Raw genomic sequence first — 26,366 nt, forward strand, 5'->3', positions numbered from 1 at the left:
TTCCGAGAGGTGTCCAGAAACACCAGGAGCAGTCACCATTTTACATGCTATTGTTGAACTAAAAGGTATAACATAACTGTTTTTTTTAACGTAGAAAAAACAGCAAACCATACCCATTTCACTGACTTATGTCCATAGAACATGGTCTAAATTAAGTTGTGGGAATTGTCTAAAACAAACCAGAAACATGAAGAAAAAAAAAATCTCTATTGGTATTCCTGATACAGGACTGTTTATGTATAAAAAATAACTGATAGTACAGTTCAAAATTAAATTCACAGTATTCTTTCTTATGAACGCTAGAAAAAACAAACTGGATTTTTAAAAAGCAAACACAAAAGGTCCACAGCCAAAAGTGATAACACTGTTTTTTTGTATACTTGAATAATGAGTTTAAAAGAAAGGATAGAAAGAAAGGGTGTCTCAGTGAGTGTGAAAAGAGGGATGCAGAGAAAAAAAGGGTGCCGTTGGCGATGCATGACCAGAAGGGAGGCTGAAGTCATCGTAGTCGGTGCGGCGTTGTTTATTAGGAGAGTGGTCGTTGACATGGTCGTCGCCATGGTAACGGCGCTTCCGGTTCGGCCTCTCCTCACTGCTTCCTGCCCTCCTCACTGCTTCTTTGGAGCTGGGCTTGTCCAGATGGGGCTCTCTGCCCTCTTCTCGTCGCTCCGGCCCTGTGGCCAGGCTGTCGGTCTCAGAGACAGTTCTCTGGATCTCCCTGGTGTCGTACTTGTGTGGGGCTACCAGGCCCACAGTGGCCCCCGGGGCTGGGCCAGGCGGGGGCTTGGAGAAGGCAGAGGTGACCGGGGTGTCGAGGGAGGGTGTCGGCTGGGTGGATAAGGCCGTCTGGTTGTTGGGGTGCGTAGTGGAACTACTTGCCCTCTGGGCATCGGTTAGCGAATTAGCTCCTACATCCGATGTGTTCATGGTGGCAGTGGGCATTGGCGAACTAGCAGCAGAGGATGGTGCGTGGTGAGGGAGCGGATTAGCTCCGTTGTCATGGGTGGAGGCGCATATCTCTGGTGTAAGGGAGAGTCGACCCTCACTAACTGCACCATGCAGACTCTCACTCTGAGAAGGGGTGGCCTGGGTATTATATACCTCTTTGCTAGAAAAAAAGAAGAAGAAAAGCATACAGGCTTAATACAATTACATTCTTAATATCATAATTTAAAATCATTGAAATCTGCACAGTGCCTGGAGGTGTGAGGGTTGTCTCACCTTGGCCGACTGTGATGAGACTCCCTGCCGTTAGCTATGCTTGGACCCACACCAGACGACAGCCCAGGACCACTGCTAGACACCTGCCACAGACCACAAACACAAACATCAATGGGCGCACTGATGAAAATATTTACAGGACATGATTACATACTGCAGGATAATGACATGATTACATACTGCAGGATAATGACATGATTACATACTGCAGGATAATGACATGATTACATACTGCAGGATAATGACATGATTACATACTGCAGGATAATGACATGATTACATACTGCAGGATAATGACATGATGACATACTGCAGGATAATGACATGATGACATACTGCAGGATAATGACATGATGACATACTGCAGGGTAATGACATGATGACATACTGCAGGATAACGACATGATGACATACTGCAGGATAATGACATGATGACATACTGCAGGATAATGACATGATGACATACTGCAGGATAATGACATGATGACATACTGCAGGATAATGACATGATGACATACTGCAGGATAATGACATGATTACATACTGCAGGATAATGACATGATTACATACTGCAGGATAATGACATGATGACATACTGCAGGATAATGACATGATGACATACTGCAGGATAATGCTTTGCAATAGTATTTCAACAACAATACCTTCTTCTCTTGTCCTTGCAAGCAGCCAAATACCATGACAACAATCCTATACGTGGCCCGATATCAGATAACCACACTTTATCAGATAGAAACTATTCTATGCTACCGTTTTGGCATGTTATTTGACTAAGTACCTTGTCAGTGTGTTTGAGGCCATTGACTTTGTGGTGTCCGTTCTGGTGACCGTTCTGGTTGGGTTTGGCGATGCCGTTACTGTTGTGGTACGCCCCAGCCTCACTCCCACCAGCACCGTTGGTCTTAACGGCCGGCTGGGGTCGCGGGGCCGGTCTGTAGACGGTTCCTCCGTTCCTCCCGTTGAAATTAGGCTTGGCCAGGCCGTTTTCTAGAGCGCCGCCCTCCTGATCAGACTCCTCTGATGACTCGTGGCCGTACGGCACCAGGAGGGAGGAGCCGTGATTCCCATTACTGGCTAACGTGCCGTTCACACGAGGCGGGCGAGGGGCGGACATACAGGCTGAGGTAGACTGTGAGGAAGAGGAAGAGGAGGAGGCGGACGGCTGGACGTAAGAGGAGGAAGCTGAGGCTGAAGAAGAGGATGAGGAGGGGCGGATCTGCTTGCCCTGGCCAATGTAGAAGGAGAGCTTCTGTAGAAGGAGAGCAGGGTCGGGGATCCCAGTGGGACGGCAGAGTGGGTTTGAGGAGATGGAGGACGAGGAGGATGAAGAAGAGGAGGCGGAGGGCAGCACGTGGCTCGGTTTTCCGAGGCCGCCACTGCTGGTGCTAGGCTTGGAGCCAGATGGATTGTCTCTTAGAGAGCCGTTCCCGTTGACGTGAAGGGTGTTCTGTGAAACAACCAAAATAAGTTAGCTACAAGCCTCATTACACACTGCTGTTTCCCTTACCATTGAATAGGTGGGGCGGACCCCCCTGTCTGGAGTTTTGGCTTAGATAGAACTCAATAGAAAATGAGTAAATGGTAATGGCATCGCTGGATGTGTACTCATGTGCCCTGCCAAAAACAAATCTGTGCGAAACACTGGTACGCGAGCTTGCTGTGAATACAGTATTATCATTCATTGATCTTTAATAATCATCAGAATTATCATTAAGTATCATGCCAATGTGGTGTGAAGCTGCATGTGGAGGCTCATATGACAATCAAAGAGTGTGTGTGTGTATACAGTGCAGTATAGAGGCTGTACCTTAGCCATGTTTGGGGGCAGCTGGGGGCCGATGAAGCCGGTGGAGTTGTGGCGAGGCCCGAGGTTGACACGGGGCGTGAGGACAGGGCGCGGGGACGACTGGCCTGGGGTGCGGCTCACGAGGTTACAGTACAGGGGGGGGGGGGGGCATGCACAAGAAATGTAAGTTGTGAAATGTCTTTGCGCCTCTGTGGTACTCACCTGATGTAGAAGAGCACGTAAGCCTGTTGGTTGAGAACGGATCTGATGTCACTGACAGACACCGAGGAGTCGTTCATCTGATACCACTGCCCGTTACTGGCCTGAGAATTAAGAAGAGGACTGTTAACGTCACATCACATCAACATCTAATTCTGAGCAAAATGAGACTGGCTGATGCACTGGTGAACTGAATTTTTATGAGGGGTGTGTGTGTGTGTGTGTGTGTGATACCTTGATGTAGCAGTAGTAGTGTCCAGCATGGCAGCTACGGCCTGAGTGGACCAGCACTGCGTACAGAACATAGACCTGGGGCTCCCCGTGGGACTGGGACATGAAGGGCCTAAGGTCCAGGTACTCGGGGTACCTCACGTCCTGAGTAAGGAGAGTAAGGACGTGGTCAGCACCACACAGGGAAATGAACAGGGGGTACATCTTCAAAATAACTAAGGCATTTCTGATTGTCTGAGAAGAGGAAAAAAATACCCTATTGCATTTAACATTCTAAACCTGAATCCAAATATTCCCAAAATGATCTTACCTTTCCAATCTTGCCCCCGTTGAAGTTGGCAAAGCGCTTCAGTGAGATGGTGAGCACGTTGGAGCTCCGGTGGATGGTGAATCTCTTTGAGGCTGGAACCATTTTCTTACACCTGCAGACAGGTTTTAGTCAGTTGCATTCCATTATGATGTGAGGAATCAAAACTCAATAGGCTGCACAAATAAATGAATACAGGTATATACTAACTTTGTGCATTTGTATGCATTCTCTCCATCCAGTTGCTCTGGCTTGACAAACTGCTCCAGTGCCTTGGTTATGCTGGGAGCCGTCTGCAAGACGACAGACACAATTCTCAATTATTTACTTATTACCAATATCTCATATCACGATGAATAATTCTTGTAAAAGGTACTTGATTGATGTGAAACAGCAGAATGATTATGTATAATTGTGTGTTACCTTTATTTCCAATGCGACATCCAAGTAGGGGTCAAACGTGTCAGAGACTGCTTTGCAGTTTAAACATTTTACTGTGAAAGATTGAGCATTGAAGATTCAGTGCTTTTCTTTGCTAATTTTGTACGGGTAAGCAACATACATACAGTATAAGCAGCATACAAATGAGCAATGCAAGTTTGGACCAATAACTTACCCCTGGATCGTAGGTACCCTCCAAAGACTTGGTGGATAAAACTGGTTGCCTGCGTTTGCCTGTCCAATCTATTGAAAAAAGAAATGTCAGAAGAATTAAAAAGACAAACTACAAACTACTCAAAATGTGAATGAATTATTCCTAATAGTCAGCCAGTCTGTACTACAGAACATTCTCAAATCAAGATACTCGTTTATTAACCATTAGCAACACAAACTGTTACAGCCCTTTGAGAAGAAGAAATAAAGGGGAAGAGACAGCAGAGGAAATAGAGCAAAGATAATTAAAGAAAGGTAACCTGTTGGCGCAGAAAGGAAATCCACTATCCACAAGAGCTTGCTACAGTCAGTTTTAAGGGTCGCTTCTATAAGCGAGGGTCATTGCAACATATCTATTAATCATGTCTCACTGTATTCTAAGCTAAATATGAACGTAGGTCAGATCCAAGTACACTACATCCTAGTGGCTGAACACTGATTTCCATAACTCCCTCAGTAACACCTACTTGGTTCCAGGCAGGCAGGACTTTTGCATAGCATCCACTGTGCATCGCAGGAACTTGTGGGCATCCTCCTGACTCCCTAAGCGGAAGTGCTTTGCGATCCCTACCGGGTGTAACAGGGCAGGTAGATGACGAAACCATACAGTTGACAAACACTTGAGAGCATCAAACAATCACATTGACATGGTTATGGTTAGCTGTTACTTATCGTTTGGTATTTTGGTGGAAGCATAGGATGCTATTGCTAAGAAGCTGTCTATCAAATAGTTCTCCCTCCAAAATAAATTGATAGCACCTTCTACTTTTTTGGAGGGAAAATACATTTTCTGAAGATACTGTGTGTTCCCTGGATTTGGCACCTGTGATGCTATCCAACTCTCTTTGCATTTTTGGAGGGAAAACTATTTAGCTGACAGGCTGGTCATATTGTCCATATATCTATTATTTTGATACAGCAAATATGTTTTTTTGTTTTGTTCTGATGTGATTGCAGGCAGTTATTATTATTATTATTATTTTTTTTTTACAACAACACATATTTCCATCAAGCATATATTAAATAGTAATATAGTTTTTTTTCTGATTGTGAGTGGACACTCACGTTTTAGTTCATTGAAGACACCAATGGGCTTGATGACGTTCCCCGAGTTAGCAAAGACCTGGGTGATGTGGTTCTGCATGGTGTACATCATACAGAAACCAGGCTCATGACCTAAAGGGGAACAGATATGGAGGTTAATCGGATAAGAGGCATGTTGTACCGTATCTTCTAGCATTCTGTTCCGATTAACTTCATTCCTCAATACAATTGTTTAAAATTCAATATATCACGACCAAAATAGTCATTCTAAACAGGTCTGGAAAGGTGTGTGTGCCACTAGATGAAGAGCGTTGACCGCTGCCCTGAAGGTGTAGATCTGCTGGTGAGGGTCTCCAACCAGGATCTTCCCACAACACTGAGACAACATGATGTCCATGATGGCTGGCGTGCAGTCTTGGGCCTCGTCAATAAAGATAGCATCATACTTGTCCAGACACGGCCTCTCTAGCTGCCACAGCTTCAGATAGCCGTCAGCGCACATGTGGTATCCTGAATCTCTGCTCCTGTGTCCCAAGTCCACCATTCTGTCCCAGATCTCCTGGGCGTCATTCACAAACAACCTCTTCTGTTCCTCGCTGGTTATCTGCATGTTCCCTTTCGTGTTCTTGTACCTCGCGGGGACGTGCTCCGGGGTGATGTGCGTGTCGGCCGAGGCCATGTAGGCGGTGAGGGTCTGGGTGACCACCTTGGCGTTGACGAAGCCGCCGCACCCCTTGGGCAGGACCCAGGCCACCGAGAAGGGCTTCACGTTGAACGACAGCTTCTTCTTCTCCTGATACTTCTTGCCAACGGCTGCAAAGGCCATGGAGTGAACCGTCCGGCAGTCTACGTTGGAGGGAAACAACCGCTGCGCCGCCATGGCAACCGACTTGTTGAAGGCCACGTACAGGAAACGGAGGTGTGGCCTCTGCTGGGCATACCTCACCAGTGTGGTGGTCTTCCCAGTGCCTGCAAAGGCCATGATCTTAACCACGTGGCCGCTCTGGATGTCATGGTTCAGGATCTGCTGCTGTTCGTGGGTCACCTGACACTGGGGTCTCCTGTGTAACATGGGGCCGCTCTGGCTGGTGACGGCTGTGGGGGGGGCGTTCTCCATCAGGTGGAGGACATAGAAGATGTTGTAGTGCCACCTGTTGCTGATGCTGATGTTGTTGTTCCTCATGGCGAGCAGCAGGGTTGCCACGGCGCTGAGGTACTCTGTGATGGCGGTGTGTGAGGCCAGGCAGCGCCTCAGCCGGGCCACCAGGGCCTGGACGTCCCCCACTCCGTCACTCAGCACGAGGACCAGAGTCATGGCCGCCCACGGGTTAGGACCCTCCTCCATGCCCTCTAGTTGAGGGAGCCTGTGTTTGAGGCTGGCCTCCGCCTGGGGGAAGAGACTGTGGCTCCTCAACTCTGCAGCACCGCGGCAGCCTCCACCCTCTCCCTGGGCTTATACTGGGCCATGAACCTGACAAGGTTGATGACACTCAGGTCGTCCTCCTTGGTGATGCTGTTGGCCTTCAGAATGCAGCTGATCTCCCGAACGGCCTCTCTCTCTCTTTTCTGGTAACGGTAATACAGCTTCTTCCATGGAACAAACAGAGGCTGGGTGACGATCTCCCTCCAGCGGTGACAGACCAGGCCCACGTGACGATAGAGGTCCTCGGCAGGGAGGAGACCAAACACCAGCATCAGTATCTCCCCCGGGAGGTCCTCCATGTGGCCCTGGGGCTGGACCAGGGCCTGGCTGGTGCCCAGGAGGCCGTAGTGGGCGTCGGGAAGAGCATCCACCTCGTCCTCCTCCTGCTGGAACACACAGCCTGGATCCTCCTGTCCTGCTCCCAAGGAGGAGGAGCGCTCAAACTCCTCGTCGTCCCCGTACATGGCCTCCGTCAGCCCCTCCAGACAGTCCATCATTTCCTCTGGAGGCTCCTCCTTCATGGGTGTGGTAAACGCCTCCTCCTCCTCCTCCGGCTCTGGTTCCTTTTGTTTTGGAGTGAACACTGCATGGGGTGTTTCTGTCTTTACAGGGGTGGAAGGCTGGGCGGCCTTCTGAGGACTGACGACCCTGACTCTACCCGTCACGTCTAGATTACTAGATCTAGCTAGTAATCTAGCAGATTCTCTCCTCTTCTTTTTGGTGGGGGTTCTCGGTAAGAGGTTAGGAATAGGGTTGCCATGGACAACGGAATGGGGCTGTGTGAGGGCATGGGTGCCCTGGGCGCTGCTCCCCAGACTACCACACTCCCCAGCGCTGAGGTGCCTCCGCTTGGCCTTTCCTTACCATCATCCTGGGGTTACAGTTGTTGAGGATTTTTCTCACCAGCTCCTTCTCTGAAATATCAGACTTCCACCTCAAGCAGAGTGCACGATAGTCATATGCAAAATTTCGCACACATTGGGTGGGGGTCTGGACCATATCCCTCAGTTTCTCCTCCACCTCTGTCTTGTAATCAGAGGTAAGAAATGCACCATGGAAGGCTTCTTTAAACTCTGTCCAGTTGCGGACCTTCTTTTTTTCCACGGTCCACCAGCTGTGGGCTGGTCCTTTGAGAACAATGGACAGCGTTCCAATGAGTACTGGATCTGAGAGCGGTCTGATCGATAGAAATGTTTCACACTTCTCAATAAAGTTCATCACATCTGATACTTCCCTTGAACCCCCAAAGACTGGGAAGTCCATCCTGATAGGAGGCTTAGTAAAGTGTACAGGCCCACCAGCTGCTTGGCTGAGAGGAACCCCTAGTGGTGGGGAGAGGCTAGTGTCAATCACCAGAGAGCGTTGGCCGAAGCTGACCCCTAGTGGGGAGGGGAGGCTAGTGCCCATCCCAATAGAGGTTCGGCCAGGGGTGACACCTGGTGGTGAGGGGAGGCTAGTGCCACGCCCTGCAGAGGTTTGGCCCTGTGAGGTCAGGCTGGAGGAAAATGGTGTGTGTCTAATAGAGCTACTTGGGCCTTGACTCACAGGGGCATTGCTAGGGCCTGGACTGAGCTACTCTGCAGGCCATAGCTGGATGGATGGGCTTGGATTGAGCTAACAGCGACTTGGCCAGGGGAATGACTAGTGTAGGGGAATGTCCTCTGAATAGCAGGGGTGTAGGCACGAATCATCCGTTGAGTCTCTGCTTTCCACGTCTCATCCCGCCTCCTGAGACAAGCAACTATTTGCTCATCAAGATGTTTAAAAGAGGTCGCGACCCATGATTCCATGTCTTCCATTTCCCTGGTCACATACTCCCTTAGACCTGCTTCCCTGTTTATAGCACTGTCCACTGATGAGTTGAATCTCTCCTCCAGGTCATTCACTTTGTCGGTAAACAGACCAACAGTTTCATTGAGGGCTATGAGTATGGAGGTGGATGCATCTTCCTTGGCATCGTCCTCCTCCCCCTCATCTTCCTCTACCCCGTCTGCTTCATCCTCATCGGATATGTATAGTGAGCTCAGCAGTGATGTTACTTCCCCTACAGGGTTTCGTCTTGTTACCCAATGGTCCCTGAGCTCTGGAGGAACAATACTTCCTGTGGGGGAAGACGTAGCTGACCGGTCATCTGTGTGGCCTGGTAGCTCCTCTGCCACAGGCTCATCGATTTCCTGATCACTCATTCTGACCTCTCTCTCTAATTAAATATATATCTTGTATTATTTTTTTAATATTTATTTTATTTTTTTACCATGTATTATTATGCACTGTTATCCCAACAACAATCACAGGATATAAACTTCTAGTGCACAGTCAACATCAAAATTACTTCAAGGAAAATAACAAATAAAGTGAATGGATATATTCCGTACCCGTACTGGCCACCATCTATAACAATCAGACCTGTAGTGAACAAATCTGTGCCATAGCAAACTCGGATTCTTTTATGGATAGAGTTAACTTCCCTCTGCTAAAGTAATAAATTGATATATGACATGAAAACAATGGCTTGAATCATCAGTAAACTGTATTTCCAAATCACATGAAAGTTCATAACAACGATATACAACACAAATAGCAATCCCTAACCAGTCCCGTTTGTCCGCAATGCGAACTATAGCTGGATCAAAGAAAATGAGTCTCAACAACCCTAGCCTATTAGGCCCGTCCACAGGGTTCCAGGCTGAATCAAAGTCATATAATCCAACGCAGGATGGAAAAAACGCACGGCGCAACGAGACTGATCAGTCCTAATTAAACCCCCCCAAAAAGGCAATTGCACAAAACCTTTTTCATTTACCCACACCATATACAACTTTGAGGACATTTCATTTCAATAACCCCTTTCATAAGTTATTTTCTGGGTAATTAAATATAGTGCACCATATACATTTATGGCACATGTGGCAGTGCCACAACTGTGCACACATACAGAACAGAAAAGTAACTAACATACTTCGTAAGAGCTGCCCCGCATCTAACTCAGTATGCATGTGGAATTAGATATTTTTTATAAACGTGCTCGTGTGGAAGGTGATATTTTTATATACGGAAAACGTTTATCAAAAAAACGTATTGGTGTGGACATAGCCTCAGTAAAGATAACTTTGTTTAGCCAATCGTTGCCTACTATCTACTCCTTGTCCTGCATTGCACCTGGGTCCACATCATACACCAAGCCATCACAAGGACCAAACATTAACATTGAGGCCAGCAGTGGCGGCTGGTGGTGATACTGAGTGGGGGGGCTAATAAATCCATTAGGCCTAGGGCCTATACCCATCACTAGTTCACACTGCAGCAACAGCAGCATCACATCCCAGATACAGTGCCAACTAAAGCCGGGTACACACAAAGATAATCGGGCCGATTTTCCCCCTTCCGACCAAAGACAGAAAACGCACGATTATCGGATGGCTCTTATCCTATAAGATTATCCTGTGGTGTGAGGTGTGTTAAGAGTCAATTGATCTGTATAAGAGCGGGACAACGGGCAATCAATCAATCTGACCAATCAACTACCACGTCTGTTGCTTTGATTGCGTATGTTACTTTGTTTACATGAAGGGCTGTGAGAACGCAAATCAGAGAAATAATTTATGCAACAATGTTGTTAACTCATCCACTTGCTCCGGGTCTCGATTCGGACTTTCATGTGAGAACATGACCTCAGACTTCAGACAACTACATGCTGTCTATAAGATAGATGGAAGACGACTAGCTCGCTGTTTTCCAAGTGTTTTGCGTTATGGTCAAATAGACCGTAAAAAAGTATTATGTGTTGGCAATGAAAGTTGTTCTCCTTCTATAGATATTTGGATTGACGTGATGGAGTTTCATGCCAGATATTTCATTGTAATGTTGAATAGTAGGACTGTTTCATCTGGTTGTGTGGGTGGCATTTATTTTTATTTTTTTCACATCACAGATTGTTTATAGATTTACAATCAACTGCATTTGATAAACAACTGATTGGAAATAGTATACTTCACACCATTATGAGGTGTAGCCTAGCACTTTGTTGTTGTGATATCAAGCGTACACACATTTCTCCACCAATAGTCTTTCAGCAACACAAATTGTTTACAAGACCGGTAAAATACCCTACGTTCAAGTTATCTTTGGAGTAATAACAAGATTGAAGTTCAAGTGCAAACATATATGTAGTATTTTGATGACACAGTAATTAAATGCCAGCATTGAATGTTCACAGTTTAAACTGAAGGCAGGCAGTTCAGTTTTATCTGTTTACTGCTTATTTGATTTCACTTATCGTTCAGCTAAAGCTCTGTCGTGGCTCGGATTCTGTATTTCTTGTGGACTATGACTTCCCAGTCTCTGCGCACATGGACGCACGGCTCTTCAGTCACCGGCGCAAAAGGAAGAAGTGAACGTAGTACCCGGATAGATCAGCGCCAAATTTCTCTAATGCCAACATCCGCTTGTAGCTATTGCACTCTAGGACTTGTAGTCTCTCTCTCTCTCTCTCTCTCTCTCTCTCTCTCTCTCTCTCTCTCTCTCTCTCTCTCTCTCTCTCTCTCTCTCTCTCTCTCTCTCTCTCTCTCTCTCTCTCGCTCTCTTGAGCCTTTTCCCCCGTTCTTTACCCTATATGGATATGGTCAGTGTGTGTGTGTGTTGGTCATCTGGGTGTTTTGAGAAAAAAGGGTGTGTGTGTGTGTGTGTGTGTCTGTGGTTACAAGCTGTCCCAAACCCTCTGCAATTCATGGTATGTGTGTATTGTTGTGTACCTACTAACCACAGTACATGTATGTTTCAAGTAAAATATACTACAGTATCTCAGCTACATTCAGGGGAATGTAGCAGCCATCTCTGTATGCCGTAACCACATGTGGATCATGTCGGCCTTCCTGTCCCATGATGAGTGGCTCTTATTCCCATCGGTGGGCAAGGGTGTAGTTGTGGGTGTGTGTGTGGGCGTAGCAGCCAGCGAAAGGGAGCTCAGGTACGTGGCGAGGCTGGATGGGTCCTCTGTCTGGCGGCCGCTGGTCAGACGTGCTCTCCGGTCCTCCATGATCTTCAGTTTGGTGTAGAACACTCTGCAGCTGAAGCCCTCCCTCCAGCCCTGGTCGATGTGGCCCATCAGGGTGCCCAGGTTGTCGTGGTACCTCAGACACCCTGAGCACTTATACTTCCTCTCCCCACACACCATCTCAGCGGTTGTGACTTTGAGGATGAACAGAGGGTCTACCTCGCCACATGGTGCCCCCTGCTGGTTTCCGGCTGTTGCAACAGTAACAGAATGCTAAATATCAAGCTCATGTGAGATCCAAGACAGCATAGCTAACTGTTTTTGAATATATCAGCAAAAGTGATGCATACAGTGAACTATTTTCATATATTTTTGCATAAACAGAGGATAACATTCAGTTCACTTAGATTCAACAATAGGTGTAACTTTACCTTGCATTATCTTCACAACCAAGTCTATTGGACTTTTTGTGTTTGTGTGCAATTCTGTTTGGACTTCTTGTTGTACAAAAATGCAGTCTTTAATGCTGTTTAAATACAGTACCTTGTTTCCTTGTTCCCCAGGAAACAGGAATTCTATGAGATCAGTGTTCCATCCAAAGAACATATTTAAATGATGCAATAATATAAATGCACATAGCGTGTACAATATGCACATGGCATGTATACATTATGCACATGGTGAACATTGATTAATAAGTAGTGTGTTCAGTTACATGGCACTGTATAGATCAATTGGAAAAAAATGACAAGGTACCAGCACATCTTTTCCACTATCACAACCACATTCACCAAATAAATCTGAGTAGAGTATATTAATGATTCAATTTATTATTCAGTGAATTCTATATCAGATCGCACACAGATCTCATATGTTCATTGCAAACCTTGAAAACCTCCTGAAGTAAAAGTATGTCATACGATGTATGCAGCTGCCGCTGTGCTGCTGAGCTCAATTGGGTATTGGGGATTACATAAACAAAACTGACAAGCAGTGAAGAAATAGCCTGCATGTATATATGTCCCAGTCCTATGGTTTTTTCCTCCCTGACAACCAAATCTTGATTTGTCCTGATGTCGGGGGGGAGGGAGTTCCAGAGGCGAGGGGCGGAGCGGCTGAAGGCTCTAAAACCCATGGTGGACAGACGGGCTGGGGGGACAGTCAGGTTGATGGAGGAGGCAGACCTGAGGGACCGGGTGGGAATGTTGATGTGGAGGAGGTCGGACAGGTATGGAGGGTGATGATGGCCGACCCAGTGTCCACACTGAAATGACCAGGTCCTTACTGTTTTGGTTGGTTTGTCAGCCTGCAACTCGTTGTCTCTTACATTCACAGATGTCTGCTAATGAGACAAAACTGTACAAATGTCAAATTAAAACATTCTCATCACAGGTCTTTTCCTGCCATGTTTGGAGTGAAAGGAAAGCGACGGTGCCTCAGAGGGCCTTCCAACCACTGCACACCAGTCAGAGAGTTGCAAATAACATTTTACCTTTTACCAAAATGTGTTGAGCGCACTCCTAAAGGCAATGAAGAAGTTCTTCAAACTGGTTTGGGACGCAGGTCCACCCAGATTCCTGAAAATTACAGTCACAATGAGGTGAAGCACTGTTCCACAGTTGGAAGTCATTTGCAGTCTTCTGATAACTTGTTTTAGTCCATCAATGCTCCTATTTTATTAATTTGATGTTATGTTTCATATCACTCCTGAAGATATTTATCCGAAATTGGAAAGTGTGTCTGGGGGCTGGTTGTTGTACAAATCTGCAGGTGGGTTACATAGATATCGTGTGATATTGCTTAAATAAATCCTTACCTCTGGATACACTGCTTCCCAAATTGACTTCCTTCTGAGGAAGTTCTCTAGCCTCGGTAGAAGGTCCCTCAGGTCTTCCCTCGTTAATGAGGGTAGTAGCTCCTCGGTAATATTTGCAGCTGTAATGAGTGAGAGCAGATCACCAAAAATCTGATCAAAATTGTATAAGTCTTGCTTGGCAATTGCAGCAACAGACTGCAACTGTTAGCAAAGAGACCATATTAGGGAATTATGATCAGGGGTTCCCAACGTTTTTACACTTCAGTTCTACTTTTACATGTTTCAACATCACAAGATCTACCATTTACCACCCCACCGACCGTACCCCACGATCGACTGGTTGGGCACCACTGCTCTAAATAGCCTATACATAGCCTATACTCATATATATGATATATCGATATGCACAAATGATAGATGTCAAAATAATCCAAGAGATTTACCTTGTAAGAGAGACACTGTTGTGTTGTCTAATTTCTCCATCTCTCCAATCTAGGGTGACCAGGTCCCAACAACCCAAATGTGGGACAAGGAGTATGTTCGTGTGGGACAATGTGGGACACCCTCTCAACAGGCCCCGACCGAACTTTAGGTGCCCCTGGTACACCCAATGCTTTCAATTCTGCTGTACGTTTTGCAGATGATGAAAAGTGACTGAATGTTTTGTTCACTACAGACTCAATGTCAATGTTCAACCTGTCTCCAGCATGCTTTGCACTGTTGTGCACTATGTGGGCCATACAGTTAGCCTTTATGATGCAACTGTTGTCTGCTTTTAGCTTCTGGAAAACAGAATTGTTTTTCCCATAATTTACACTTGCATTGTCGGCAGTGTATGCTGAAATCATGTCAGATTGCAGGCCCTTTTCTTGTAGCTTGCTTGTAATCTGGCGGTGTATGGCAGCAGCTGACTCATCACTATCCTCATAGAAGTCAAGGATCTTACTTTTCAAACCCAACTCTGGGGTCCAATATCTCAGAGACAGTGGGAAGAGTTTTGTCGTGCCATGATTTGAAGCATCTGAAGCCACCGAAAAAAATGGTGTTGTCTTTAATTCTGTCAAACAACTCTCCACAGAGGCAGGGGCAAGCACATCTGTTACTATGGACGCTGCTTTAGTACGACCACATGACATTTTCTTTGCTATCTCAGAGTCTGGAAAAATGGTCGGAGCTAGCTTGTTAACACAGTCAATTGACCGGTATGATTGGGAGTGTTGCACTGTATGGTAAACATTTGTTATTTCTGCTGCTGTTACCTTATCAGAGTGGCCATACTTTTTCGGTTTGAGTAGGAATGTCTCCATAGAGTTGAATGTCTCTTTTTGAGCGACACGTTTCTTGTGAGAATCGCATTCTCTGTGTCTTTTGATGTCGTATTCACCGCCATGTGAAATTGAAAAAGAACTCTTGCAAAGATTGCAAAAAACTCTCTGAGAGTCGCCCTGCACTGGCTTCACCCACGTATAAGTGTTTTCCCAGTCTTTGTTGTAGGTGCATCTTCTTTTCTTGCTGACTGTGGTTTGAGTTTCCTCCATTTTCTATAACCTGCTGCATTTGACTCCTGTTCGTTGTTGTTGTTTGGGGGGGAATTACTTTCATTGGTTAACCTGGCTGCACTTGACCCCAGCACCTGACGTGTGCTACAGTTTGATTGACAGCAAACACAGCCCCGTGATGATAGCCTTCCCTGCTTTCTCCACAGCCATTGGATAAATCCGATTATTTTTTTATTTTTTTTGCCAATAATAATTAAATATGCGGGACATCGTCCCAATTTGCGGGACGCACTAAAAGTTGTGAAAATGCTGTGCAGTCCCGCACAAAGCGGGACATCTGGTCACCCTACTCCAATCTGTAATATATATATATATATATTGTGGACCTTTAAGAAATGTCCTGACCAGCAGCAGAGACTGTAGGGGAAGCTCTCAGCTGAGGTCCTGCAGTCCAGTCCATGAAGGAGTCAGGACCGTGTCCACGGCTGGAGGCAGGCGAGAAGGCTAGAGTGTGAAATACAAATAAAATGAATTTAAATAAACTGTATTACCGGTAATCAGTAAATGTTGATGATCTTCATGTGGCAAGTTATACAGTAGAGTGAAACGATGTGGCAGATACACTGGACTTAATGTAGAAGCGCTTACATCCAGTACACAGTGCAGAGTCACTAGACACAACATATCATATGCATTCATAAGTCTAAATAATACAAATTCCATTATATTTATATAGTTTTAGCACCTTGTACTCACCTTGTACTCACCAGCAGCAGAGACTGTGGGGACAGCTGGCTGGAACTTGAAGGCTAGAGTGTGAAACACAAATAAAATGAATTTATATAAACTGTATTAATCAGTAAATGCTGAAGAGCTTTATGTGGCAAGGCATACAGTATATATATATATATATATATATATATATATATATATATATATATATATATATATATATATAGTGGACCTTTAAGAAATGTACTCACCAGCAGCACGGAGGATAGGTCTGTTCAGATGACCTTGTCCCTGGGCCTGGTTCTGTGGACTCAGATGGAGACCTTGTCCCTGGGCCTGTTTCTGTGGACTCAGGTGGAGACCTTGTCCCTGGGCCTGGTTCTGTGGACTCAGATGGAGACCTTGTCCCTGGGCCTGGTTCTGTGGACTCAGATGGAGACCTTGTCCCTGGGCCTGGTTCTGTGGACTCAGGTGGAGACCTTGTCCCTGGGCCTGGTTCGGCACACTCCAGCCAGGTGGGCGTTGACAAGGAGGGGGGTTCGTTCTGACTTTTCCAAGTTAAAATACAGGGGTTGTACCTCGCTACGCCATTGGATTTTAGCTTGTGACGTAACACGGGGTGCACGATTAGATATAGGTTACCCATCTCTGTATGCAACTCGGCGGCGCTGAGTGTGCCGCGGGCCAACGGTCAATGTTCGCCGCGGGCACGCCGGGCGCGGCTCTCATTGCCCTGTGGGCCCTGGAACGCGCGCCTATTCTTGTGTGTCAGTGATTGTGTTTGTGTTTGAGAAGAAAAAAAAACTAAAAAAAACTACATATTCCTGAAGTTGGCGTGGTCTACCCCAACTCGGGTGGGAATCGTTAGGACGCCACCTGGGCTGGAGTGTGCGGATTCAAAGAGGAACAGAAAATAGAATTCTCTCGTATGACGTCACTGACAAGTCAATCCGTTTTCGTTTTCAAAAGGAATATCGAACTGACAAAACATACACGGGACCATCTATGTTCTTGTTTGTGTTCTGGAAATAGAAAATAAACTGCTATTATAGTCACGCCATCTTCGGTTTCAAAAGGAATATCGAGCTGACAAGTCAATCCGTTTTCGTTTTTAAAAGGAATATCGAACTGACAAAAACATACACGGATCATACTGATGTTTGTTTTTTATTTATTTTGTGTTGTTTCAGTATTAAGAATGGAAAATTATGTTTATTTATTTATTTTGTGTTGTTTCAATATTAAGAATGAAAAAGTATTAGTACTGTTGATACAGAAATGTATGAATTAATTAACTGGATTATATAATTTAAGTATTATTGTTCTCACTTGAGAGTGAGGGATAGGGGTAGGACAGGATAAGCTTAGGCATCATCATACTCCCTTTCGAACAGTGATAGGCCTGTACTCTTCATATTAGTTATTTGTTCTTTTATTATTTTAAATCATGTTTAATCATGATTAATTCATTCATTCATATAAGAATGACATGCTTTGTTTCAGACTTCTTAACTGCGCCTACATGTGGATATGTTGTTGTTCAGCTCTCAAATGTAATAAACTGCTTGCTCTGAGTGAGAGAGTTTAATTTATGTCTGAAATTAGATTTGGCAAGGTTGCTTATAAGGAGTTCCTTCTAATGGATAGTATGTTATTCCCCTTCAAAGGCTGATGCTATGGTTTTTCTGTTCCTGGTCGCCTTCACAAACTACTTAATGATATTCTACTCCTGTCATGGGCTACATGTGTATGATGCCTGGCTCAACAAACACCATGAAGTTGATCTCTGGCTGATCCGTGTGTTTGGAAGTTTGACCATTGTTGAAATAATTTCTTTAGATACTGACTTTTTCACACAGGTAAAATGTTAACATTTTGGTTGTTGTCTTGTCAGCTTTGTTCTTAAAAGATGAAGTGACTATAAAGTTTAACTATCAAAGTAACAACCAAAATCTCTTTAAAATATCCACAAGTGTGTGTGTGTGTGTGTGTGTGTGTGTGTGTGTGTGTGTGTGTGTGTGTGTGTGTTCAGATTCAGATTCAGATCATGTTTATTGGCATTATGCATACACATATAGGAATTTGCTTTGGCGTTACAGTAAGTGCGTTTATACTTTTTTCATGTGTATACATGAACAAAAACAAATGCAAAAAACAGGACAACACAGGACAGACAACAGTGCATTGGATAGTGCTACATATATACTGTAAACGTTTTTACAGTGAGTCCAGTGCATATTCAGTCCTGGGCAGACTTGAGGGCGGGGGGGAGGGGGAAGCCAGAGTCATTTATCAGCCTGGCGGCTGAGGGGAAGAAACTGAGCCTGTGGCCTTTACTGCTTTAGGCAGCCGCAACCTTCTTCCAGAGGGAAGCAGGGTGAGGAGGCCCTGGGAGGGGTCGGCCATGATCTTCCTTGCCCTCATCAGAGCCCTGGTAAGTGTGTGTGTGTGTGCGTGCGTGCGTGCGTGCGTGCGTGCGTACGTGCGTGTGTGACGGCTATCAGTAACAAATGGGTTATTAATGCATGGTAAAAAAGTTGCTTCTTTTTGTGAAGGTGATTTCTGAGTTTGCCATAGTTTTTAGTTTCCTTTTGATGACCTGAAACCCTTTCACACATATCAGCCTTCCCAGTAGATTCTATGGAATTCCCCATGTCGGCTTATGTGTGAACGCGACTGCCCAGGGAAATTCGACCAGGCAATTACCCTGGTCGGGACCATGTATTTTTCCATGGAATCTACCAGGTCGGCTTATGTGTGAAGAGAAGCCTGAACATTCCCTGGTCTGTCTCCTTTCACAGCTGTCCTGCATCACGCAGTCAGCAGGACAGAGCGCATAACTGCCCCAGACTCTGATTATCGCTACTACTAAATATAATTCCACAACTGGACACTACTTCATTTCTAATCATAGTGGAGGTATGATATATGGTATATGGCAGTCTGCTTGTTTCGTTCAAATCACGTCTACTACGTTTCAGTTCTGCATCCAGTTGAATGCATTATTCAAGTAGGTCATGTACGCCCGGGGCAGCCAATGTAATTCCACAACTGGATAGTACGTTGTTTCCAATCATAGTTAGCTAGATTACTTACTTAGCTAGCTTACTTACTTATCAAATGTATATTTTGTGATATAGACGCATTACAGAGCAGTGCACACACACACCGTCTCCTCCCAGCTGTCCTGCATCGCACAGTCAGCAGGGAGAGCCCGCAGCTCAGAGCGCATAGCAATATGTCTAATTGAGTTAACTCATACTATGCTTACCATCACCAAGTTCTCCCATACTGTGCTTTTTTAATATAGTATGTTTATATCAACGGTAATCAAGTGCTTTAGTTGGCGAGCGAACTTGGTGATGGTAAGCATAATACAAGTTGACTCACTGTTAAATTAATGTGAAAAATATGATGATAAATACATATAAAATGGAGGTATGATATATATATGGTATATGGCAGTCTCAAGTGCCTGTCTGGTTCCAGTTCTGCATCCAGTTGAATGAATGATTCAAGTACCGTACATTGCGCAACCGGGGAATTGCCGACATGTGTGAAAAGGCGCAACCCGGTTATCTACCGGCATTTGGCTCAAGTGTGAACGGCGAAAATGACTGGCAGACCCGGGTTGGGATTCCATGCAATTTACAGGGAACTATGTGTGAAAGGGGCTCTTGGACTCATTAATTCTGGGGCGGTTGTGGCGCAGGAGGTAGAGCCGCTGTCTAATGTTCGCAAGGTTGGCAGATAGGCAGTTCGAGCCCTGGCTGGCCACACGTCGAAGTGTCCTTGGGCAAGACATTGAACCCCAAATTGCTCCAGTGAGCGGGCCGGCGCCTTGCCTGGTAGCTTGCCGCCATTGGTGTGTGAATGTGTGTGTCTGGTTTGTTTCACTGCAACGTAGGAATCCATTTCTCAACTCTGCTAGATCAGGCTTCTTTTCCAAAAGGAATGTGTCCAGCTCCTCTCTCAGGTCCTCTATGACGATGCAGTGGTCGTGCTATTCGGTCACAGCTTTTCACTGTCTTGGCGGTCCTGGTGGTGGAACGAGTTTCCCCACTTCTGTCAGGACTGCAGAGTCACTCCGCCGGAGACTGCATAGGGGTCATCTCTTCTGCATTACTAGGTGTGTCTCCTTCTTGTTTCTTACAAAATATGTTTCCTGTCGAGTACAGACAAAGAAGAATTTCAGAGTGTGATCATATTTTTTTATCAGGTTGAGTTTCAGTTCTGTTCAGTTCAATCTTTATTATCCCAGATCGGAAATTTGATTTGCAAGCAGGAGTAACATAACATGGCAAAGGAAACAAGTAGCTTACCTGGCCTTTTCCATATGACAGTGAGTATTATGAACAGAATAACAAACAGAAGACCCAGAACAACAACCGGAATGATCCATTTGAGTTGATCGTCTACAGCTGGGCACGGACGAAGCATTCCAAGAGACAAAAGATACAAGGAACATGTTGTAGTTTTATATAATGTTATACTGAGAAATTGAAGTCTCTACATTTCAGCTAATCTAGCACTCAAGGAAGGCCCATTTCCTTCCTGTAAGAGATGGGACAAGATCTGTGGCGCAGTGAATAATTCTGACTGTGGACAGGGCCCATAACTTGTGTAATCACATAGTTGTATAATATGATTGGTTCCCAAGAATAGTGACCTCATGACCAAGGACAGTTCTATAAATATAAGTCCCGCCCAACGCTTTTGGCTTTGTTGGTCTGCTATTTTCTCTCTACGCTCATGTGACTTTGCTTAATAAAGGCCTCTTTGGAGCAACATTATTGTGCTTTATAAGGTTCACTCAATGTATTGTAATCAATTAAATCCACAACAAACATTTTACCAGTACTCCCACGAAGGACATTTCTAGAGCTATCACAACGCTTTACGTGGCTAAGATGAGTTAAGTCAGTGAGTAGGCTTTGCAGTACTCAACATTCAGTTACATTTAGTCAGCTGATCAAAATTAATGAAACAATTGCTTGTTTTTATTACCATAATCAGCTGTGTTCAGCTGGGTAATGGCTACATATGTGTCTCCAGCAGTTCGGAGTTCACAGGTGTAGGTCCCCTTATGCTCCGGTGTTAGCCTGTGGAGCTGAAGGCTTCCTGCCTCAGACACTCTCTCAACCCGGTCCTTCCACCAGTCCTGGACCTGTGGTTCAGCTGTCTGGCTGGTGCTGGTGTAAGTGTAGGTGAGGATGAGCTGTGTGTGGTCAAAGGTCCAGGTGATGTTGAAGCTGGTGAGGGCAGACTCAGGGCCACTGCAGGGGACCGATGCCTCACTGCTTGGAGAACTCAGGACTGGAGCTGAAATATTGGAAGAGCTTATAGCATGGTCTTTGTGTTTACAGTACAGGACATTCACAGAGATTTGTGAAACACGGAGATCTGGTTGCACTATCCAATGCACTGTTGTCTGTCCTGTGTTGTCCTGTTTTTTGCATTTGTTTTTGTATACACGTGAAAAAAGTATAAACGCACTTACTGTAATGCCGAAGCAAATTCCTATATGTGTAAAGCATAATGGCAATAAACGTTATCTGAATCTGAATCTGAATCTGAATCTAATGGACCTATCGCTAATCCACGCCTCCTTTGAAAACTCGGACAAACAAACAACGCTTCACGGACAGTGACTGACTGACCGACCGTGACTGAATGACATTCAATGACTTACAATGGCGGGAGTTGGCAAATTTCTGATTTCTGATTTATCACAGCAAGTAATAGACATTTTAAAGATGACAAGAATATTTTGTCTAGAAGCTTTTCACCATCAGATATTTGTGAGTTGTTTGTCAGAGTTTTCTGCCTGTAGTGACTTGCTGTGATATGATTGGACAACTTTGGGGTGTGGCTTAGCGATAGGTCCATTGATAGTGGAATAGGTGGGCTAGATAGATTCCAGAGAGCAGATGACTCCAGGCCAGATCTTGCAGTTTTGTAGAACAATCTCAGGCTCAATGCTGACAACATAAAGCATCATATGAACCCGATTTGGCCAGATTATGGGAGATCTGCACTGTTGGAGTGTTGACAGTTCAAGGGTCACTATGATTGCTAGGGACAATTTAGTTCAAATTAAGAAGATCTGGTCTGGGTTTTTGATCTAGCTCTAGTGGTCAAGACTAAGCCATACCGTGGACAAAAAAAAACTAAAACCTGTCTGAACCATAATCTGTGGAGATCTATCCATTATAAAACACAACACCAGCAGTGTGTTCAACAGACGTTTTTGGCATATCGTTCATTTGAGCACTGTGCTCCAAATCTGCTGTGACCAGTCGATTAATCACCTTGTTGTCTCAGAGAAGCTGTTCTCATCCTTGTGTCACTGTCAACAGTCACAGAGCAGATGTAGGCAATGTCTGGGGCATTTCCTACAATGCTTTGAGAGCTTGTGATGTCATAGAATCCCTGGTTGTCTTTCTTGATGCTGGTAGAGTTCTGAAGGTTTTGGCTGTGGGACGGCGGCTCAGTGGACCAGGTGAGCTCAGGGGTTGGGTCGACACCTCTGGAATTGCAGGTGATGATGTCACCTGATAACTGTATGTTCACCGAGCGGACTGGTGCTGCAACATAGTTAGAATCAGACTATATATACTATACATAAGGGAGGCAGGCAGTTGACTTAACATTACACGTACAAAGAGAGAGACAGACAGACAGACAGACAGGCAGGCAGGCAGGCAGGCAGGCAGGCAGACAGATAGACAGACAGACAGACAGACAGACAGACAGACAGACAGGCAGACAGGCAGTGTGTGTCTTACTTTCCACTTCCAGGGTGATGAAAGACTCCTTATTGCCTTTGATAGTGCTGGTGTAACACTTATATCTGCCCTGATCCTCACTTGTGACGTCTCTCAGTTGTAGTGATGCGTTGCCATGTGCGATGTCGTCTTTGAACAGGGAAGTTCTCCCTCTATAACGTTGGTTCTGCTGCCCCAACTGGTCACTGCCTTGGTAGTAGGAGTGGACGCCCTCCTGTGACCCTGTGAGCCAGTGGATGACCTCATCGCTGGCTGGCTGGAAGCGGCAGGGCAGCACGCACTTCTCAGAGAACACACACCTCACAGTGGGGTCTGGGGAAGAGTGGATGAGCACAGTCACCATAAGGGGAACCTTAGGGAGCGGGGAACATAGGACCCTTTTTTGGAGCGGGGAACATAGGACCCTTTTTCGGGAGGGAGCTAAGGTACCGGGGAACATAGGACCCGGGGAACATAGAGATGACCCCCTTTTTTAGGACTGTTCAAAAGGGTGTTAGCTGTGTTTTTAGCATGTTCATGTTCTATCAGCATGTTGTGATGTGCTAAACATGCAGATGTTCGATGTTACATAGCGATATTCTTTGTTTTTAGCTGCTAGCTAGCTAGCAAGCGCGTCTGTTTTGATTCAGAGTGATTTTCTCCGCTATTTGAGGTGTACCAACATTCAAATAAGAGCAGAGCTGCCAAGTCTCACTCAATCGCCGTGAGACTCACGCATTTCAACCAGTTCTCACGCTCTCACGCCGCACCTCTATATCTCACGGCGAGAAATAACAATTGTTTTACAGGACTTTTATTTTTAAAATTCCTTGAAAGAAAGCTACCGGACATGAGTTTTGTGGCATCTTTCTGCACGCGTGTTAACTTGAGTCTGCAATCGAAGCGGCAGGCGAGCGCTGATGGAAGAACCTGTGTTCACACGAGCTGCAAGAACGTAGCAAGCAGTGTTGCCAGATTGGGCTACTTTTAGTCACACTGGACGGGTGGATTCGGCAGCTTTTAGACCGGTTGGGCTGGACATTGTCAATTCCGTCTGGCAACCGTGGTAGCAAAATATGTGCAAACATTACAACATCGTATCTGGTAGCCTACTGGACTGGGTTGCACCAATTTGGCGTAAGTCATTACTAAATGCAGGCATTTAGTAGTTACTAAACCCCTAGTTGTTACTAGCTAGTTTCAAACTAGTTGTTTACTAATTTCGGTTGCGCCACGCCAATCTTTTGCCAATCTTAGCTAGTAAATACTCCGTTTTGGTAACTGTTTTTTGTTTCTCTACTGTAACATAACCAGGTACATTATTAATAATAATAATTATAATTCATAATAATTACAATTTACAATACAAATACAACAATTGGGGGTCCCTCAAAAAAAATGTGGCCGCCAAGCCCTCATTCTGACCGAAGAAAAACCCTGGTATGTCCTGTATAACATGATAGCCATCTATGAGCAATGCACTGTATATAAGATGATGACCAAGGGTCTTTCTGCTGCTGACCAAGGGGCTGAGTCCTGTTGATGGGGCCCATTTTTCTTTTAGAGTCTGTAGGCTACTGTATTTGTTTATTAAGATTTCATGAATATGATATTGTCTGAATTTTGTTCTTGTTTTATAAAATGTTAATTATTTCATTTATTGTGCTGGTTTATTATGAACAACATGTAAAATTGCAGGAAACTAGCACAAATAATTGGGTGGGAGAGAGGGGCCGCCGCTGCCAAAACGCGCACAGTTTTGGGTCGCTCCACCGCCAAAAAATCTCACTCCAAACTTTTGGTAAAACTTGGCAGCCCTGTAAGAGTATATTCTTGTTCAATGTGTGAGACATAATTTGAAAGACTACAATACACACTTTAATAATCTGTAAACAAAATATAATTAAAAACTGAAAAATTACCTTTCCCTACTTGGGGACCAAAACACCAGCTCCTGTCATTTGTTGATTGTTGATATAAAAAACTAAAAGGGACGGCCCTTCTCTTCCAGGAAACTCTGTGATTTCTTCTCAGTCGCTCAGATCGAAACTAACACTCCTCCTGAGTAGGTATACAGGAATGTCGATTGAGCAACTTCTTGAGCAACTTCGTTTCCTGGTTAATACTCTTGTTGTGAGGAGGGATTACATAAATACCCAATTGTTGATACTGTAACTCTGTTTCAGGCATTCTTAAAACATATTCCAAAATGTTACAGACGTGGAAATCATTTTCCAAATGCAAAAATGCCAGTGTGTCCATATCTAAACCAACATTTCTAGAATTCTCTTGAAATTCCTGTATAAAATGATCATGTTACTGTAAAGCCTTTTTCCTCTGAACTTTGACCCATGTCCCAAGTGTAAGTATTTCTCTTTAAAAGTGACTCCATACTAGTGCAGTGTGAGAACAGGCTGAGATAACAAGTAGAGACAGGTAGATACAAGACAAGACTGGTAGAGACAGGTAAAAACACAGGTGGACTGTGATCATGGTACTCACCTGTCCCATCTGACTTTGGGACGGTCAGTAGAATCAGCAGAATGACCACTGGACTCCTCTCTGTTAGGGACATAGCCTCCGCTCTCCTGGACTCCTCTCTGTTAGGGACATACACTGGACTCCTCTCTGTTAGGGACATAGCCTCCGCTCTCCTGGACTCCTCTCTGTTAGGGACATACACTGGACTCCTCTCTGTTAGGGACATAGCCTCCGCTCTCCGTGTCCTGCTGTAGAGAGAACCCAGTACAGAGCTGTGTTGTCACTAATTTACCAGTCACCTGTTTTTTTTTGTACTATGACAAAAATGCAGCCCAACGAGTCAGTGTTCACAACTGCGTGACTTAGAGCTAGAGAGACCAAAGTCTATTGATTACGTAATGCTGATGTTACGGTCAGTGCTAATGAAGCACAGGACACGTACAATAATCAGGACAGGAGTCAGGACACATGCAATAATCAGGTATTTAATGAGGGATTAGCAGGGAATGGGGAAAAATAGGGTGGAACGGGCTAGGGCAGGCAGACAGGTAGGGCAGGCAGGACAGGTAGGGCAGGTAAACAGGGTAGGTAGGGCAGGCAGGCAGATAGGTAGGTAGGCAGATAGGCAGGTAGGTAGATAGGTAGATAGGCAGGTAGGCAGATAGGCAGGTAGGTAGGTAGATAGGCAGGTAGGTAGGTAGGCAGGCAGATAGGCAGGTAGGTAGATAGGTAGATAGGCAGGTAGGCAGATAGGCAGGTAGGCAGATAGGCAGGTAGGTAGGTAGGTAGGTAGATAGGCAGGTGGTAGGTAGGCAGGCAGATAGGCAGGTAGGTAGATAGGTAGATAGGCAGGTAGGCAGATAGGCAGGTAGGCAGATAGGCAGGTAGGTAGGTAGATAGGCAGGTAGGTAGGTAGGCAGGCAGATAGGTAGATAGGTAGATAGGCAGGTAGGTAGATAGGCAGGTAGGTAGGTAGATAGGCAGGTAGGTAGGTAGGCAGGCAGATAGGTAGATAGGTAGATAGGCAGGTAGGTAGATAGGCAGGTAGGTAGGTAGATAGGCAGGTAGGTAGGTAGGCAGGCAGATAGGTAGATAGGTAGATAGGCAGGTAGGTAGATAGGCAGGTAGGTAGGTAGATAGGCAGGTAGGTAGGTAGATAGGCAGGTAGGTAGGTA

General features: G+C 45.3%; 2 pseudogenes across 2 annotated transcripts; both read right to left on the reverse strand.

The window, feature by feature from the left end:
* Positions 1-423: 423 nt before the first annotated feature.
* Positions 424-5,676, reverse strand: LOC308173842 (ubiquitin carboxyl-terminal hydrolase 42-like; annotated as a pseudogene). The gene is made up of 11 exons: positions 5,502-5,676; positions 4,904-5,003; positions 4,399-4,466; positions 4,206-4,276; positions 3,993-4,075; positions 3,786-3,897; positions 3,479-3,619; positions 3,047-3,348; positions 2,018-2,686; positions 1,222-1,304; positions 424-949 (listed from the first exon to the last, which is right to left on the reverse strand). The product of its transcript is annotated as a ubiquitin carboxyl-terminal hydrolase 42-like (transcript).
* Positions 5,677-5,742: 66 nt separating this feature from the next.
* On the reverse strand, positions 5,743-7,424 carry LOC308173843 (F-box DNA helicase 1-like; annotated as a pseudogene). Its single transcript has one exon. The product of its transcript is annotated as an F-box DNA helicase 1-like (transcript).
* Positions 7,425-26,366: the final 18,942 nt, after the last annotated feature.

Source organism: Nansenia antarctica, assembly GCF_963989245.1.
Source record: "Nansenia antarctica genome assembly, chromosome: 19".
NCBI classification, from domain to species: domain Eukaryota; kingdom Metazoa; phylum Chordata; class Actinopteri; order Argentiniformes; family Microstomatidae; genus Nansenia; species Nansenia antarctica.